Raw genomic sequence first — 19472 nt, forward strand, 5'->3', positions numbered from 1 at the left:
TAAAAATACATAGGCTCACATGGAACAATCTCATAATTGGACTTTCTCTTATGATCAAAACTTTTAACCATGGGCAATTCCTTTCCTTTAGGAGAAGGAATGTTTTCTATATTTTCTTGACCATTGCGCCAAATCATTGTTGATTCGGCATCAATTAGCAAATAGGTGAGATAAATTAGGGTCATGTTGTGATCTATCACATAAGAACCCAGTCAATAGCCAACTTCATTGGGAAGACGAATCCCAACATCCTCAGCGTATCAATGTGCAGCTTCATGTCCAAGGCATGAGTACATACATGCCTTCCATCTTTGTGTTTACTATTCAATAGGGATTAAGTGATCCTGAGCTTTTCAAGTCATCAAGCTTGTAGGCCAGGGAGAATAATTAGAGGATCTGGAGGAAGTGAAGTATGATTTTCACTTCCACGATCCAATCGTGGAACATCATCTTCAGAATGAAAGCTTGTTCTAGAAGATTTAGGAAGACCATAGTTGTCTGAGGCATACATATATAAGGGAGAAATTCAAGTTAGTTGATTTAAGTCCTTAATATAACACCCAAATGAAATATTAAGGCTAGGATCCAACACAATAATTTACAATTCGGAAGAGGGATGCCGTAATCCGGTTGTAAACTATTTGAAGATAGGTAAATGATGATTTACCAATTTCCACCACGAAAAATGAAAAATAATTTTAGGTTTTAAGTGAACTGAAACTCCTAGGTCCTTTGAGATTCATTGAACTATTCGATGGCATGTTTAAATCTCGATTGTGCCCTTCAAGTTTGTGATCGGGATGCCGAGGATCACAAATAAGGTGTGAATAACCATTGAAATTAGCTTGGTACACCCAATGTTACAACCACCTAATCAATGTACCGGTTAACCACACACGCTCCATTGATCTATGATTAACATCAAGCTACCCTTTGCCATGCACTGTCAGTCCAGATTAGTGTGCCGGTTAAGCACACACACTCCACCAACGACTTAACAAGGTTCAAAGTGCAATTTCATGGGTTAGCACCATATTCACATTTTCCTAAAGTAACTAATATTGAGAATTTATAAGTGTTTAGTTATTTTATATTTATCATTATACTTTTAATGAAGGGAGAATTAGAGTCCTATCCTACCCGTTCGGCTAACGACCCTCCACCAGTCAAGGAAGCGGTGGGTGAGAGTGAACACCTATTAAACTACCATTTTATAGGCAATAACCTTATACCCCCTTATAGACCGGCTTCATGAATGAGGTCTACTAACGATAAGACTGACTTTACTCTTATATATATATATATATATATATATATATATATATATATATATATATATATATATATATATAAATATTAAACCTATAAAATTTTAATAGTATAAGGGTTGAATTTAACTTTTAAAATTGTAGGGTTTGGAACTAAATATGTCAAAAGAAGACTCTACATTTACAAATTCCAAAAAATTATTCAAAAACTTTTGGAATGCAAAACTTATGAGTTTAATATAGGTTTTAATGAAAAGAATCTTGAAAATCCATAACTTGAGGACAAGTTATGGAGTTCATAACACCATTTATGGAAAGAGACTCTTCAAGTTCATAACCTATAAGTTTAAATATCTCTTTAAAAGAAAAACTTTTCATTTTCCATAACTTGAGGACAAGTTATAGAATTCATCAAAACATTTAGATCAACTATTATAACTTACAAAATCAAACAATTTTGTCTATAATCTTAATTAAAGTCTTAAGAACAAGACAATTCACATCAAACAAATTTCATGTAATTAGCCTAACCATATAAACTAATATAAAACATGAAAATTTTATAATTATCTTATAAATTGGATAAGCATGATCATTACCACATCAAAAACAAGTTTATAGGTTCAAAAACATCTTAGGGTAATGATCGTAGTCCAATTCTAGCCACAAACATCGAAAATCTGCATTCTGGAGCACTATCCCGTCGAGTGTATGAACCAACTTGGTGAGTTGGTCAGATTTGTGCTTGGACTCGGCGAGTCCACTGTCCAGAATAGTAGAAAATCGATTTTTCAATCTTAAACAACAAGTAGCATCAAGTATAGTTGAAAACAAGCCTAGGCTCTGATACCACTAATGTGTTTTGAGCATTCTAACACTCCTAAGGTGTGCATGCAACCCTAGAAACCTTGGATCTATGTTTCCCTATTATAAATGCAAACTTTCCTTTTTCCAAGGTTTCATCCTAACTAGCATACTATGAAGTATATATAATACAAAGTCTAGTAGAATGACATACCTTTTCTTGTAGCTTAATTCCTTAAGCCTTTAAGAACTTAGTGCCCCAAGTGTTGCACCTCAAATGGAATCACACAACACCACCAAAAATGGAGGAACTTGAGAGGAGGTTACATGTACTCTTAAAATCGACTTGCCCACTGGTAAGCTTACTTAAGTGCCAATTTCATGAGCTAGAGGGGTTCTTATATAGTGTGGCAAACTAGGGTTTCACCATGTAAACCCTAATAACTTTCCATATCCCTCATGTTCCATGGGTTAAAACCTACATGGAGTATCCATGGGTTACCACATGGGTTTAGCCCAACATGAAGAACTATGGATCATAAGCCCACTTTATAAGAATGAATGATTTATCAATTCAACCCCTTAAACTTAATTAGTCTCTTTTGATCACAAAATTAGTTCCAAATGAATTCTTGATCAATACTAATTAAATAATACGATTTCACATTAATATATTAGAACTTATAATATATTAATAAACCATAAATAACCTCTTCTCAATTATCCATCCTTTAGATTGTTTCGGTGCCATGCAACTCAAAAGGACCATGCTACTCTCGGGTCAAGTGCATACCAATAATAGTTATGGAGTTAGACACTAATCCAATAGTATGATCCTATGAGACAAATACAAGCAGGTGTGGAAGGTAGTATAGGCCCATACTGCCGGAAACATTGGACTCGTACACGTAGCAGGGAAATCACAACCCCTAGGGTTTTTGGGAATGGTCTCTATGGTATTATATGCATTTTATATGATATCTCCCTGGTTTATTTTCATTATAGTGGTTATGAGACGATTCGAGTTAGGATCCGGAGCAGGTGCCCAGGATGGGTCTGGATTAAATGAGGATAGGGTTAAGGAGATCCTTGATGAGGAGGTTGTTTCTATTGTCCATGAGCAGATATCAGAGTTGTTTGCGCCGATGGAGTTCTTCGATGACCGATACGCTGCACTTTCTGAGGTTTCCGCTGCCATAACCACCACAATCATTGCTGCTCTACGGGATTGGTGCTGGGAGGTCCTTCCAGTATCGTACGTTCAGTAGGGAGTTTGATATTCCCATTGGGAGTTAGAGTGTCCATTGCGGGTTTCTATCGCCAATGAACATAGTGTTTCGACATCTTGAGTATATTAGGGTTGCATATTTGAGATCTTCGGGGTATCTTATCCGATTGATTTGATCCCTATTCCCATGGGGCATGTGTACATGATAGTAGGTATTGAGAAGGTTTTGTACTATGATTGATTTCAAGGGCCAACGAGTGGTAGTTTGAACCCCAAGTGGGGGAGAACTGGTTATCTAAGGAGAGGGTACCAGGGTTGGTTCATGGTTTTGTTCGGCAACTAGGATTTGGTAGTATATTCAGCATGGTTGTGCGGGTTATCTTTCTTATATGGTTGATACATGGGGTAGGGGAGAAGGTTTCGATTTCATATTTGCCAGTTGTTAGGGAATTTGCCGATGTATTCCCGGAGGAGTTACCTGGTGTGCCTCCTAAGAGGCAGGTTGAGTTCAGGATTGATCTAGTGCTAGGTGCATCTCTGATTGCCTAGGTATCGTACCGCTTGGCACCACCTGCTATGCATGAGTTGTCTTCTCAACTTCAGGAGATATTAGGCAAGTAGCTCATCAAACCAAGTAGTTCTCCGTGGGGACCGCCAATATTGTTTGTCAATAAGAAGGATGGCTTACACCGAATGTTCACTAATTACCGGGATTTAAACAAGTTAATGATGAAGAACCATTATACCCTTTTGTGGATTGATGATATTTTTGACCATCTATAGTATGCATCTTGGTTCTCCAAGATCGACTTGAGTTCAGGGTATCATTAGGTGAGGGTGAGAGAGGAGGACATGGAGAAGAATGCGTTCTAGACTCATTATGGGAATTACAAGTTTGTGGTGATTCCATTTGGGCTCACCAATGCTCATGCAATGTTCATGGATTTGATAAATTAAGTGTGCAGGTCAATGCTTGACCGATCTATTATGGTGTTCATTGATGATATCTTGGTGTATTCCAAGACCAGAGAGCAGCATGGGGAGTACCTTTGAGAGCTTCTAGGAGTATTGAGGTGGGAACGACTGTATGCCAAGTTCTCGAAGTGTGAGTTTTGGTTACGAGAGGTATAGTTCCTAGGACATCTCTTTAACCAAGATGGGATTTGGTTGATCCGGCCAAGAATGAGGCTGTGATGCACTGGGAGGTTCTGAAATCTCCTTCAGAGATCAGGAGTTTCTTGGGTTTGGTGGGATACTATCGGAGATTTATTCAAAACTTCTCTAAGATCGCGGTTCCCTTCACTTGTCTAACCAGGAAGGGAGTGGATTTCTGATGGGACCCTGAGCAGTATAAGACATTTGAGACTCTACGACAGAGGCTATGTGAAGCCCCGGTATTAACCCTGCCTGAGGGTGTCGAGGATTTTATTGTATTTTGTGATGCATCCATAACTGGTTTGCGGGTGGTCCTTATGCAAAGGGGATGAGTGTTTGCTTATGCTTTGCATCAGATGAAGCCTCTTAAGGCATAATATCCTACTCATGACTTGGAGTTGGGGGAAGTAGTATGGGGTCCGTTGTACTGGTTACATGTGTCACAAGTGTTTAAGATATCTTATGGATTATCCAAACCTGAACATGAGGTAATGTAGGTTGCTAGACATGGTCAAGGATTATGACTGCGAGATTCGTTACCAACCTAGTAAAGCGAATGTGGTAGCTGATGCATTGAGCTGCAAGTTGGCTGGATCTTTAGTAGGGAAGATGTTTATTAAAATATTCGTTGATTCTCCACTTTTGGGTTTGATTAGAGAAGCTTAGGAAGAGGGAGATCAGAAGGAAAACTAGAAACAAGAGAGGATCAGGGGCGAGATCGACAGGTTTGTCACCAATAGTTGGGGGTTATTGACCTGATGCGGTGGGGTTTGGGTTCCAGTTTCCGATGGGATCAGGTAGATAATACTAAAGCAGATTCATAAGACTGAGATGTTCGGTTCACTTCTTGTTTTTGGAAGAATATCCACGAGGAACTGGGCATGAGGCTGCATTTCAGCACTGCTTATCATCCACAGATCGACGGTTAGAGTGAGTGGACCATCCAGACCCTTGAGGATAAGTTACGGGATTGTTTCATAGATTTAGGTGGGAGTTGGGATTCTTACCTACATCTTGTGGAGTTTTTCAACAAGAACAACTATCACTCCAACATTGGTGCCCCACCTTTTGAGCTTTTGTATGGTCAGATATATCGTACCTCGATATGTTGGGCTGAGGTTGGTCATTGGGTCATGGGAAGGAATAAAGTAGTCCTTCAGACCACAGAGCTTATTCACCAGATCAGGTAGAGACTGCAAATAGCTCATGGTCGACAGAAGAGTTATGCCGACCAACGCCGATCATAGTTGGAATTTCAGTTTAACGATATGGTATTACTGCAGGTCTCGACCTGGAAGGGTGTGATACGCTTTAGGAAGAGGGGGAAATTGGTTCCCCGATATAGTGGACCCTTCCGTGTGATCGCTAGGGTAGGCAGGGTGGCTTACCAGTTGGATTTGTTGAGTTAGCTTAATCAGATCCACAACACTTTCCATGTATTTAAGTTGTAGAAGTGTGTGTCGGATAGGGAAAAAATGGTTCCTTTGGGTTATTTTTAGGCTGATGAGCGCTTGAAAAGGTTCAATTGCAACATCGGAGAGGCTCCGAGTGGACCTGGGAGCTAGAGGCTAAGATGCAGGAGCATCATCCTAAGTTATTCGCTTCAACTAACTTCGAGGATGAAGTCTAGTTCAAGTGGGGCATAATTGTAACTTCCCAATGATGAGGTACTTCTAGTTTTAACCCTATATTTGAATAATGTTGCATCCCCCCCGGCACTCCCTGTGAAGTTGAAAAGATTCAAAGATTGGCCTATAGTGGCATTGTGGTAATTTTTGGACATGAAGTTGGTACGCTAGGCATACGATGTGTACTCTAAGCTTACTAGGGTGTACCCTAGTATGTTGTGCATCCATCTCGTATGCAGGTCATACATACAGGATGTCCAATCCCTAACTTTTAGGGTTATGGCCATATTTAAACACCATTATAACCTCATGCTTCATATCCTCAGTAGCCTCCCTCTGTGAAAAATGTCTTCAAGAAACAAGAAGCAAGAAGAGTCCATTTTTAAGCCCATAGGAGTGTTTTGGTGGTGTATTTGAATAATAATAAGAAGAAGGTGGTGAGAAGAACTTGGATCTTGAAAGCACTTTGGATATGAGATTCCCTTCTTTTTGCAACCTCCATGAGGTATAAATTTGCATCTTGATCACTCCATCTTGTAGATCTAAACATTATACTCCTTTAGGACTACCTGTGACATGATTATCTTTTTGATTGATTATGTTTGTTATCTATTATATGTCAACATATTATTTTGGTTTCAGGTTGTACTGATTTGTGTTGGAGCCAACAAATCCAGGAGCATTCTAGATATGAACTAATGGTTGATTGGCATTCCAGACTAATTATGAGGGATCGGGAGCATTCCAGATACGAGCTGAGGGGTGATTGGTATGCTAGACTCATACTGAGGGCAAGGTATTTAAATCCGATGACTGAGTGGACCCGATGTGTATTGGCATTCCATTCCGATGACTGATTGGGCCAGGGGTAATCCAGACCGATGGAAGTGGACCCGGGGGTATTCCGGTTCGATGACTGATTGGAATCAACATGCTTGTTCACTTATGATATGTGTGCTATGTGGTGGTACTTTGGGGAATTGACTATGATTTGGCTTACAATTTTTAGTTTATTGTTTCATGTACTACTGATGATCGTGGGAAGGCAAAGCGTAACCATACACATCCTTTTCTTATGGCTTTATGATCTTGGGATACTCTGATATGGATAAACAATTTGGAAACAATGATTTTGTAAACATTTTATGACTATGGGTTGTTTTTAAAAGTTTAAATTTGTTGTGATTTTTTAGTCGTTACAAAGATGCTTTCGGATTGCATCCCTTTGCTACTAACGCATCTCAGCAGCAATCGACAACCACTTCTAGTTATCCTCAATTGTCGCCAACAATCGTCTTTTTTTGCTGCTGTTCTGGGTCTCATATAGCAGCTGATGTTGCCTCCGTATGCACCATATGAATACTTCTTCCTAGATAAAGTTTAATTGCATTATTACTTAGCAACCACTATCACAACAACCTACATCAGTTGTGTTTGGCGGTCATGTGGCCCAATTACCACCCCAACAATTTACAGATCATGCTTCAGTTTTTCAGTCTATGTCAGTGCAAACTCTGCAAGACAAAAACTATTACATGGACTCTGGGGAAAGCTCTTACATGATCTTCAACCAAGGTATGATGCAATCTCTAACATCATGTAATTCAAAATTCATTATGGTTGCTAATGTTACTTTCATACCAGTTAATTCTATAGGTCAATTTTTTTTCCTCATTGTAATAACCGTTTATTGTTAATGTTCTCATGCCTAACAAAATTGTCAAAAATCTAATCTCGGTTTGTCGTTTTTTTATTTACACTTTGGATTCTAATAAATTTGACTGTTTTGGTTTCACTTTGAAGGATATTCGCAAGGGAACTAAGTTGCATCGATCTGATAGCTATCATTTATCTCTATCCAGTTCTGCTGTATTCTACTCAAACCGCCTCTCTTACTACTTATACCGTCGTGTCATTTGATGTTTGGCATCATGTCTTGGTCATAGTGCTCAATATGTTTTTAAATTTCTTAGCTCAAGAAACTTTATTACTTACTCTAGTTCCAGCTCTTCTTTGTGTGATGCATGTGAACTAGGAAAACATTATCATTTTCCTTTTTCGTTATCAAGTACTAAAACTTCTTGTGTGTTTGAACTAATTCATTTTGATCTTTGGACTTCTCATATCATTAGTCTAAGTGGATATAAGTATTATATTTTATTATTTGATGATTTCTCACATTTTTATGGGGTTTCCTTTATGTAAGAAGTCAGATGTTTTTTTTTTGTCTTCCATGGAGGTTAAAACCCATGGATCATGAGGAATGTGGAAATTCATGAGTTACATGGTGTAAACCTAATGAGCACATTATATAAAGAAGCCTCAAACTAGCAAAATCGGAACTTTAGGACACACAAAGGAGGGCCAGCCGATTTTGAGTGCAATGATACTTCTCTCAAGTTATTCCAAGTTGTTGGTGGTGTTGTGTGATTCCATTTGAGGTGAAACACCTGGGGCACTAAGTTATTAAAGGTCCAAGGTTTCCAACTATTAGAAAAGGTATGTTATCCAACTTGTTTTTTTACCCAAGTATCAATGTTTGTATGCTAGTTAGGGTAATACCTTGGATAGTTCAAGTTTGCATGTATAATAGAGAAAACATAGATCCAAGGTATCTAGGGTTTCATGCATACCTTAGGAGTGTTAGAATGCTCTAAACCCGACAGTGGTATCTAAGACTAGGCTTGTTTTCAATTATACTTGATGGTACTTGCTTGGAAATGCATTAAAAATCAATTTATGCTGTTCTGGACAGTGGACTCGTCGAGTCCACTAATGGACTTGCAGAGTCGAAGCACAAAACAGCCGAACTCGCCGAGTTTGTTCATACACTCAACGATTTGGAGCCCCTGACAGCATATTTTCGATCTTTTTGGCTGGAATTCGACTAGGGTCATTACCCTAAGCTGTTTTTGAACTTATAAAACTCTTTTTGATGTGGTAATGATCATGCTTATCCAATTTAAAAGATAATTGTCAAAGTTTCATGTTTTGTATTAGTTTATATGGTTAGGCTAATTACATGAAATTTGTTTGATATGAATTGTCTTATTCTTATGAGTTTAATTTAGATCATAGACAAATTGTTTGATTTTCTTGTTAGAAATTTTGATCTAAATGATATTGACGAATTCCATATTCCATAACTTGTCTTCAAGTTATGGAAAATGAAAAGTTTTTCTTTTAAGGAGACTATGAAACTTATAGGTTATGAAGTTGAAGAGTCTTTTTCCCATAAATGGTTTTATGAACTTCATAACTTGTCCTCAAGTTATGGATTTACAATAGTCTTTTCATTTAAACCTATATTAAACTCATAAGTTACGGATTCCAAACATTTTGAAAGTTACAAAACTTGCTCTCAAGTTTTGGAATTTGTAAATGTAAAAGTCTAACTCTTAAAACTTTTATTTCCAAACCCTATAATTTTAAAAGTTTAAAATTCAATCATTATACTATTATAATATTACAGGTTTAATATATATATATATATATATATATATATATATATATATATATATATATATATATATATATATATATATAAGAGTGAAGTCAGTCTTATCGTTGGTAGGCCTCATTCAAAAGCCGGTCTATAAGGGGGGCGGGGTATAAGGTTACTGCCTATAAAATGGCGGTTTAATGGGTATCCACTCTCACCCATCGCTTCCTTGACTGGTAGAGGTTCGTTTTTTGAACGGGTAGGACAGAACTCTAATTGTCCCTTCATTAAAAGTATAATGATAAATATAAAGTAACTAAACACTTATAAAATCCTAAATCTTAGTTACTTAGGAAAATGTGAACATGGCTCTAACCCATGAAATTGCACTTTGCACATTGTTAAGTTGTTAGTGGAGTGTGTGTGGTTAACCGGCACACTAATATGGACTGATAGTGTTGCAAAGGATAGCTAGATGTTAATCATAGATCAGTGGAGCGTGTATGGTTAACCGACACATTGATTAGGTAGTTGTAACATTGGGTGTACCAAGATAATTTGCATTGTTATTCACACCTTTTTTGTGATCCTCGGCATCCCAGTGACACACTTGAAGGGCACAATTAAGATTTAAACATGCCATTGAATTGTTCAATGAATCTCAAAGGATCAAGGAGTTTCAATTCACTTAAAATATTTTGCGGTTTGGATTACAACATCCCTCTTCCAAATTGTAAAATATTGTCTTGGGTCCTAGCCTTATTATTTCATTTGGGTGTTATATTAAGGACTTTAATCAACTAACTTGAATTTCTCCCTTGTAGATGTCTGCCTCAGAAAACTATGGTCTTCCCAAATCTTCTAGAACAAGATTTCATTCCGAAGATGATGTTCCACGATTGGATCCCACAAGCTCGAGGACTTGAAAAGTTCAGGATCACTCAATCCCTATTGAATAGTAAACACATATATGGAAGGCATGTGTGTACTTATGTCTTGGAAGGATGAGGATGTTGGGTGTTGTATTCCCGAGGAAGTTGGTTATTGACTGGGTTCTTCAGTCACTTCCTGAGTCATATAGTGAGTTTGTTAGAGACTACTATGTGACAAATCACAACATGAACCTAATTGATCTCTACCTATTTGCTAATTGTTGCTGAATCAACAATGATTTGGTGCAATGGTCAAGCAAATATGACTGGAAGATCTACATCCCACGCTGACATGGACATCATAGAAAAGATTCCTTCTCCTAAAGGAAAGGAATTAGCCATGGTTAAAAGTTTTGATCATAATGTAAAGGCCAATTCTAAGACTGTTCCATGTGAGCCTATGTGTTTCTACTATTAAGGAAAGGGATATTGGAAGCAAAACTGCCTTGACTACCTGAGAAGTTGAATCGGGTTGTATGGTTCTGCTTCAGGTTAGTCTATTGTCTAAGTCTATTAAGTTCTTAATTGTTGATTCTTAATACATGATGTGACATGGTTGCATTTTGATGTTTTGTAGGATCATGCAAAGGGAAGGAAGCTTAAAGGAAGAGTTTGCTGAATCTGATCGCGAGGATGGATTTCAATCGCATGGTTCGAAGATCTAATTTTTGTGCTGCTGCTTAGGAGTTATAATAGATTGCTAGGAAATATGTAATAACATAGTTTTCATTTGTAATTGCATTGCAAGAAAAAGTTTTTTTCGCATTTTATAAATAAATAAAATTCGTTTTTATTTTATTTTATTATATATCCTTACAATGGCATTTATGAAAAATTGATGTTTGTATGTTTCTATGATGGCAATATGAATTTGATTATTTCGTTTGTGGTAGTGTCAAAATTTTGCCAAATAAGGAACGATTCTCATCACCCAAGTTTTAGTTTGATAGAAACTTGGAATCATTCAAGTTGCATTGTATAATGAATGAAAATTTTTATCTTTGGGAAGTTAAGACTAATTCCTTTTTCATACGTATATGTGAGTTGAGTGAAGGACTAGGGGATCGGGTACACTGGGTGTGCGCTGGTCAGGTCCACCACAAAGAACGATAAAACTATTTCATCATGATATACTAAAGTTTAGTAAACATGGTTCTGCTTACAAGTTTAAGTAGAATTCTGAAACATTGGAAAAGTTTCAATGTATGGTAGAATGGATGAGAAGAATCAAATTAGGCAGAAGGATAAAAGTTTCTCCAATCTGAAAGGATGGGAGTGCACTTTAGTATCTTGTTTTATGGTCATCTTAATAATTATTGAAAATTATATCACAATTGATCCTCTAAGGACACCTTAGTGCACTTGCATGGCTAAGAAGAGGAATCCTGAAATGTTGAAATGGTTAAATCAAGAAGACGAGTCATACTTCATTCCCAAAACAAGTCTTAGAGTCATACTTCAAGATTATGTGTTGAGTGACATTAAATTAAAAAGGTTTATAATACTCATTAAATGTAGAGTACTGTGTTTCTTACTCTTATACATTTGAAAGTGGTAAGCTGTGATGTTTTGGATAAAACAGAGACCAACTAAGGCCAATTTTGTGAAGTGTTTGTATTGATAAGAATCTGTACTAACTCTTGAATATTTGATTTGTGAACGAATGATTCATGATAAGAGAATCTTATATGTCAAGAGGGCAGTGGGAGTCTTAAAGATCCTGTAAATTTTCAAGAACTAATCAAGAATAAACCTATTGTTAAACACTAGCACACGAATTGAGGTTTGTAACCCATCATATTGACACATTCTTGTTTCTGTGCCCATTCCAGTTAAATTTCACTATGCATGTGGGTTCTATGAGTTCTCAGTTGTTTGCGTAACTACTTGGAAGCAATGGCAGGCCCTTGTGCTACCAGGTAGCAAGAAATTAAGATTGAACAAGTTCTGTCCATATGAATATAGATTTGTCACTAAACTTATCTTGTGATTGTGGTTATGAAAAATTCACATGGATAGGAACACATACACCATAAAATCTAAGTGTCATAAGGTTTCCCTCTGACTCATGAAAATGATAGTGAGGATACGCTTTCACTAAGTAGATTTTAAGGAGATAGAATTGTGGTATTTTCATTATAAAATTCAATTATGATTATGACATCCCTTTTCATAATTTGAATTGTAAGAAACGGCAAAGGGTCTAAACATTACAAATTTTATGGCTGTAAATTCTAAAATTGCTTAGACACACATGTGAGCTATCTAAGGAAAGGTGTATGATTTTGAGAAGCCTAGATAAAGTCTTATCGAAGCATCTCGTATCAGAAATCTGAACTTTGGTAAAAAAGTTAATAAGTATTGATTTCTAGAAGTCCAACTGATTTCTTGGGGTACATGTCAAAGCTAGTGGGAGTATAATTATTATGGAAAATGTTGCAAGTTAGCAATGTTAATTATAGAAAACAAAAGTTTTCAATTTGAAAAAGTTGTTTTGGTATAATTAAGGGAGAGGAATTCATACTTCATTTCAAATCTAAGAACTTAGATTAAGATTTTAATCAACTTTAGTCATATATATATATATATATATATATATATATATATATATATATATATATATATATATATATATATATATATGAATTTTATGTTGGAATGGTTCAACATAAGGAAATTCTATATATGGAAAGGTTAATTGCGTTCTCAAAAATTGGTTATGATTAAGGCATCCCTCTTCATAATCTAGATTTTGAGAACATGACAAATAGAAATATTATAGCAAAAGAATGAATAAGTATCATGTCTTTATGTTAGACATTATGAATCGTATCCCATATGCTTCAGGCATTGGATCTATTGCACTTGCTATAATATTCTCATGTTCTAAATTTTCCAAATGCCTAGGGCACTAATAAGGAAAAAGGAATAGAACCGAAATTGACTAAAGTGGTTAAAAAACTATTAAGGACAATCTAAGGTTCCCTAAAGATTAATCGCTTATGGATAGTTTGTAGTATAAAAATGGATGGACCATATTGACATATTCTGAAGAGAGGCAACTCTTGTTCAGTAGTGATAGTTAAAATGGGAATATGGAATGTTTCCATATTGGGAGTTGAAGAATAGATAAATTAGAAACTTTCATACAAGAAGGATGTTCAAAGGAATGTACCATGAATTTGAGATTTCATTTCCATGGAATTGTCTTGTAATAATTTCCAAAAGGAATATTTTGTAATATCATTGGTCATGTCTCTGTGAATTTTGGTACCTAGACATTACAAAAGAATCATTGCATGATAAGTCTAGAATCTAACACTTTCTAGCAGTGACAAGAATTTGGAATTCTTAAACTTGTAATAAGGATTTGAAATTGTGAAATGAGCAGCATTGAAATGTTTTTGAATTGATCTATTTCACAAAGTAAGGACCATAGTCAAACATAGTGTTCATGCTTGGTGCATGGCATAACTATCGTTTAGACAAACATTGTGTGCATGCTTGGTGCATGGCATAACTATTGTTTGAATTCAAGTATTAAGTTGATTATTTGAAACATTATACAATGAATGATGAGTAATCTATATGGCTCAAAAGTTTTGGGGCCATATGTGATTAGTATTATTCTTGTGTTTCACTTTGCATGTTTTGACTTCCCGAATAACTAGGTTATTCGAACCATCCATAGTCGATCATACTTTGGAAGTAGGTATTAAGGCAAGACTGTTATGAATGGGTCTATAGTTTGTCTGGGACAAGGTGGCTGCGGTGTTCATGAGTGCTCCTTGTAACATTCTGTTTAAAATAGAATAATTAATGATAAACCCGGAACCCCGAGAAGTAATTTTATTATTATTTTATATTATTATTGTCCAAAATCAAACATTAATTAGTGGGGTGTTGGTTTCGGGGTGACAAATGATATACTTTTGATTTTCGAGGGTTAAATAGTAAATATCAGACTTACTCTGAGAAGGATTCTTGAAGCCATGGTAAAAATGGTAATTTATGGATCTAAATTGAGAATAGTTTGTAGAGGAGGGATTGTTTTGGAACTGTTGGACTTATATTGAAAATAATTATGGGGGCACGAGTTTAAAGGGTAAAATTTGGATCGAAATTGAAAGAATGGGTGAAGGGGGGGGGGGACCAAAAGTGTTATTATGGAATGAAGTTTATGGGATCGGGGTATATAAACTTGTCACTAACTAAACCCTAACCCTAAGTTAGGTGCACCCGTCACCTTCAACATGTGGCCTCCTTTCGGCCACCACCCCCCCTTTCATTCCTATTTCCGATCAGCTGGCGACGACGGTGTCCACTGTACGTCTGTCATTCTTCTCCTTCCCCTTCTTTAGTCGACAACAATGAAAAGTTTCTCATGGAGGTTGAATCGGTGGGCCGCTGCCTTGCCACCGAATGCCGCCGCCACAGTGCTTCTACTGAAGATGAGGTAGGCAGCGAATGACTGTTGAGACCGATGAGCAAAGTTACGACAGTAAGAAGTCAGAGGGATAGAGCTCATAGTCGTCGTCCGCCACTGCCGCCTGTTTAATTTTCTACTCCTATCAACATCCGCCACCCCAAGAGTGGCTGTTGTGTGAGTGTTTCAGCCTGTGTATCGTGAGCATGGGGGTGTTTTTGGATGCTTGAAGGACAGAAAAACCCGAAGACAAACCGGCCATGGTGGCTGCCGCCACTAACAAAGCTGTTACCGTTGCTGCTGGCTCATTGTGTCACCTTTGTCGCCCTATGCCACCAGGTGGGTTACTGGACTAATTTGCAAATAGACAAGCATGTGTGTGTGGTTATCTTGGATGGATTTCATTAGAAAAGCCACCACCACCATCGTGAGGTGGTGGTTGCGACCATTTGCTGCCATAATGAAACTGTGTGTGTGTGTTTTTATTAGGTTAGTATGTGAGTGTCTTATTCGGATTGGGCTGTAAATTGTAATCGGTATAAGAATAATAATAGAAAATTCCATAACCACCACCGTGAAGTGGTGGCTGCTGCCTCCTGCCGCCACCGGCCTCCGTGTCGGGTGGCGGTGTTCCTTGTTTGTATTGTGATCCGTTTGGGATGTTTGGACAAGGGATTGAAACCCTAATAGGCCCAATGAAGCCCTAATTGACTTAAAAGCCCAAACATGTGACAAATTGACCTGTTGAAACCCTAATGGGCCTAATGAACCTTAACTGATCAAAAGACCTAGCTACTGGGCCTATTGGGCTAAGATGGTGTTGGAAACCCTAATTGGGGTTTAGATAACCCTAATATTGGATTTATAGGTTTTGGACTTATCAAGACCCACATTTGGGCCATTGGAAGGGGAATTGTTTATAAAGCCCAATCACACCATATGATTTATGTAGAAGAGTGATGGACTTATAGGATTAAGTCCTTAATGGGTTAGGTGAGAAACACTTAACCCTAGTTGTCATTTTATGTGAATCCCCAATTTTGGGAATTTAATCGGTACCCGCACTTGAATCATTCACTAAATTTAATATATTAATTATTAATAATTTTTCAATCAACCTAAAGTAATATTGGACTAGATGGATTAAGTCCTTAATGGGTTTAGTAGGAACACTTAACCCTAATCATCATTTCATGTAAGAAATCCTAATTTTTAATTGGGCCTTGGGTTCGGCCTTTCTATTGGGCCTTGGTAATTGGGTATTAATGGGTCATCCAAGGACAAGCAAATGGACCAGAACAATTTAATGGGCTTTATGGTAAGGCCCATATGAGGGTTTAGGCCCAATTTGGAATATTAGGCCATATATGGGCCATAGTTTGGGCTTGATGATTAGATGATATTAGGCCATTAGAAATGCCAAATGTTTAGACTGGACTAATTAGTTAGGCCTTTAATTATGACCATGTAAAGGTTTGGGCCCAATTTGGAAAATTGGGCAATATGCTGGGCTTTGACCCATTACTTGACTTTTGGGCCTTTGGAGTGTGAGTTGGACCTTGGGATTGGAACCCAGTTATTAATTGGGTGTTGTTTGATGTTGGTAGTTTGGGAATCTGTCAACCAGCAGCTAAAGTTTCATCCACGGGACTTCAGCGGTAATAGGTGAGTTATCCTCACTATCTCAATAGGGTCTAAGGCTCCAAGGTCGGACCTTTATGATTTTATCCAGATTATGACATGATATGTTAATGGTTTACATCCTGGTAGTTAGGATGGTGATATGCTTATGTTAATGACCTGGTTAGGTCAGCGTATTGGTTATAGAATGATGTTATGTAAGTGACCGGTTAGGTCTGTATCCAAGTCTTTGGGATGTTGCTATGATAAGTGATCTGTTAGATCGGTTTGACTGTTATATGATATGAACTAGCGTATGATATTTATGTGCGCATGTTTTTTTGATTAGGGGTTGGGTTGAGGCGGTCCTGCTTTGTGTTGTAGGACAACATACCCGGTGAGCGGTCCGGATAGGTTGTAGGCCCTACGAGGCGGTCCAGTCATGTCGAAGGCTCGGGAGCGGTCCAGATAGGCTGTAGGCCCTGTGAGGCGGTCCAGTCAGGCTAAAGGCTCATTATGCATGTGGTTCTGTATTTGTTATATGATATGGTGATATATGTATGGCGTTGGTATTTTGGGGAAACTCACTAAGCTTTGGGCTTACAGTTGTTGATTATGTTTCAGGTACTTCTGATGATTATGTTCAATGTGGGGAGCCGTTGTGTAGATATTTTGGGGAAACTCACTAAGCTTTGGGAAAGGTACATTGGTATTTTACCCTTTAGAAAGATATATTATAGATTGGGCCTTAGGACTCTCTATTTGGGCTTGGGCCATTAGTAGGTACAATTTGGGCTTGGGCCATTTTAGGGCCTAATGATTTATGGGCTTGACCTTAAGAATGTAACTTGGGTTAGTATTGATTATGTTAAATGTGGGGAGCCGTTGTGCAGTAGACATGGGTGTGAGATTTACTATCTTCTGATTAAGGTGAGTCTCCTCACTGTACCTGTGGGTTAAAGGCACCGATGCTGACCCACCAGGATATTTTATGCTAGTTGTCTTTGTGACTTGCATGGTATGCTGGGGTAGGCATATTGTATGATGGGCTAAGCCCATTGTATGACATGATAGGCCCATCGTATGTTGGGTCGGGCCCATGGATCAGGAAGGGCTAGGCCATTGTATGGCGGGTTGGGCCCAAATGTATGTTGGGCGAGGCCCAATATGCGGGCTAGGCCTAATGATATGTATGGTATGTGATATTTGGGTAACTCAATAACCTTTGTGCTTACGATTTTATGGTTATGGTTTCAGGTACTACTGGTTTGAAGGGGAGGGCTCGACTTGATCGTAGTGCATCTACCCATGTTTTTCGCAACTTGATGATTATTGGATTTTACTCTGATAATTGTTTTATGATGATATACTGTTGAATGTTTGTAAAAAGATAATTGGTGTTTTTGGTTGAATTAAAAATGTAAATTTTACCTTATAATTTATGGAACATTACATATATACTTATTGGAGTGATGTCTAGGCTAGATTTAGTGAAGTGTTCAAAATGGGATTTCCAAACAATATACTTCGTATATGAAATGGACCCCACCTACGATATGATCCTACCTGATTGTTCCTTACTTGACAGATCTTGATGTAGACATTGAAATTGTTGAGGAATCTAGATTGTCATTAGTCTCAGGGGATATTAGACTAAGACTTAGTGATAACTAAATCTAGGCCACATTAAGTGAATAGCTAAAGAGCTAGGGCGAAGCGATGCCCAAATTTCAAGTCATCCACTTTTAACAAGTGATTGCATTGTTACTTTCAGCTTACACATATATATATATATGAACTATCTTTATATGCTATATTTTCTTATTATCTGTGTTTTTGATATATGTGCTATATGCAATAATATGATATGGTTTTATTATATAAATTATTTTATCATATTTGAATTTGCATTGGGTAATAAAGGGTTTTGGGAAAATTAAATAATGGTGAAAGCCCACATATTGTATTACCGAGGCCAGATATTTAACAGAGTATATATGAAGACCACTAACTAGTCTAGATAGTCCGTTGGAACACTAACAGGTGGTGTTAATTATCATACTTTTCAGGGAAAAGGAAAGTTGTTCATTCGGGTACTCTATCCCCCTCAGGGTTACCTTATTGACACATATTGCTATGAAATCCTTGGAGTAGTATTGTATACTCATAGAGATCCTTAGGGTATGTCTCTTGATTTTAGCATTTTAGGGTCAGCGAGAGTAAGAGTAATGGGAATGGGTAATCGAGTTAATTGTTTGTTGAGACAAATAAATAATATTAGTGTGGGCTGAAAACCCTATGTGCTCACCAGACTCCCAATCCTGACCCATTTATTAATCTTTTTATCACATGTAATGATATGAAGGTTTAGGGATATTGATTTGAATATACCGAGAGATGTATGGAATTTTAGGTCTGTCAATGTAAGGCCTGTAATGACTATGTTTATTCTTATGTTTCTTGTATTAGTTATGACATCCCAATTTTTCAATAAATCAATTATGGGAGAAATTCCACATTTATAAAGAATATTCTTATGTAAAATAAGCTTAAATAAAAGGTCTTTTTGGGCCGACAAAATTAGGGATGTCACATCTTGCATCCTTACGTCTATGTCCTCTATATTCCAAAATGACCTTTTGTGAACATATTAACATATAAAATGATTTTGCAATTGATTGAATTGTTTCACGAAAAGGCAAGGCAAGAGTGGTTTGAAAATCATCAAAAGTTCCTAATTACATTTGAATTGAAGAAGAGAGTTTTGTATGTAATCAATGAAAGCTAAATAGACAAGAGTCTTTCTATAGATCTTGTGATTGGATTTTTCATTAGTTCTTATGATACTTTCAACTTGATGTAATTCTTAAACCTTTTCCAGACTAAGAAACTGGAATGGAATTAGATTTGTTATCAAGTTCCAGTTATTTATTTTAAATGCTAGTGGAATGAATAGGAAACGTTGGAAT

Source organism: Lactuca saligna, chromosome 8 (genome assembly GCF_052625555.1).
Source record: "Lactuca saligna cultivar CGN05327 chromosome 8, ASM5262555v1, whole genome shotgun sequence".
NCBI lineage: Eukaryota > Viridiplantae > Streptophyta > Magnoliopsida > Asterales > Asteraceae > Lactuca > Lactuca saligna.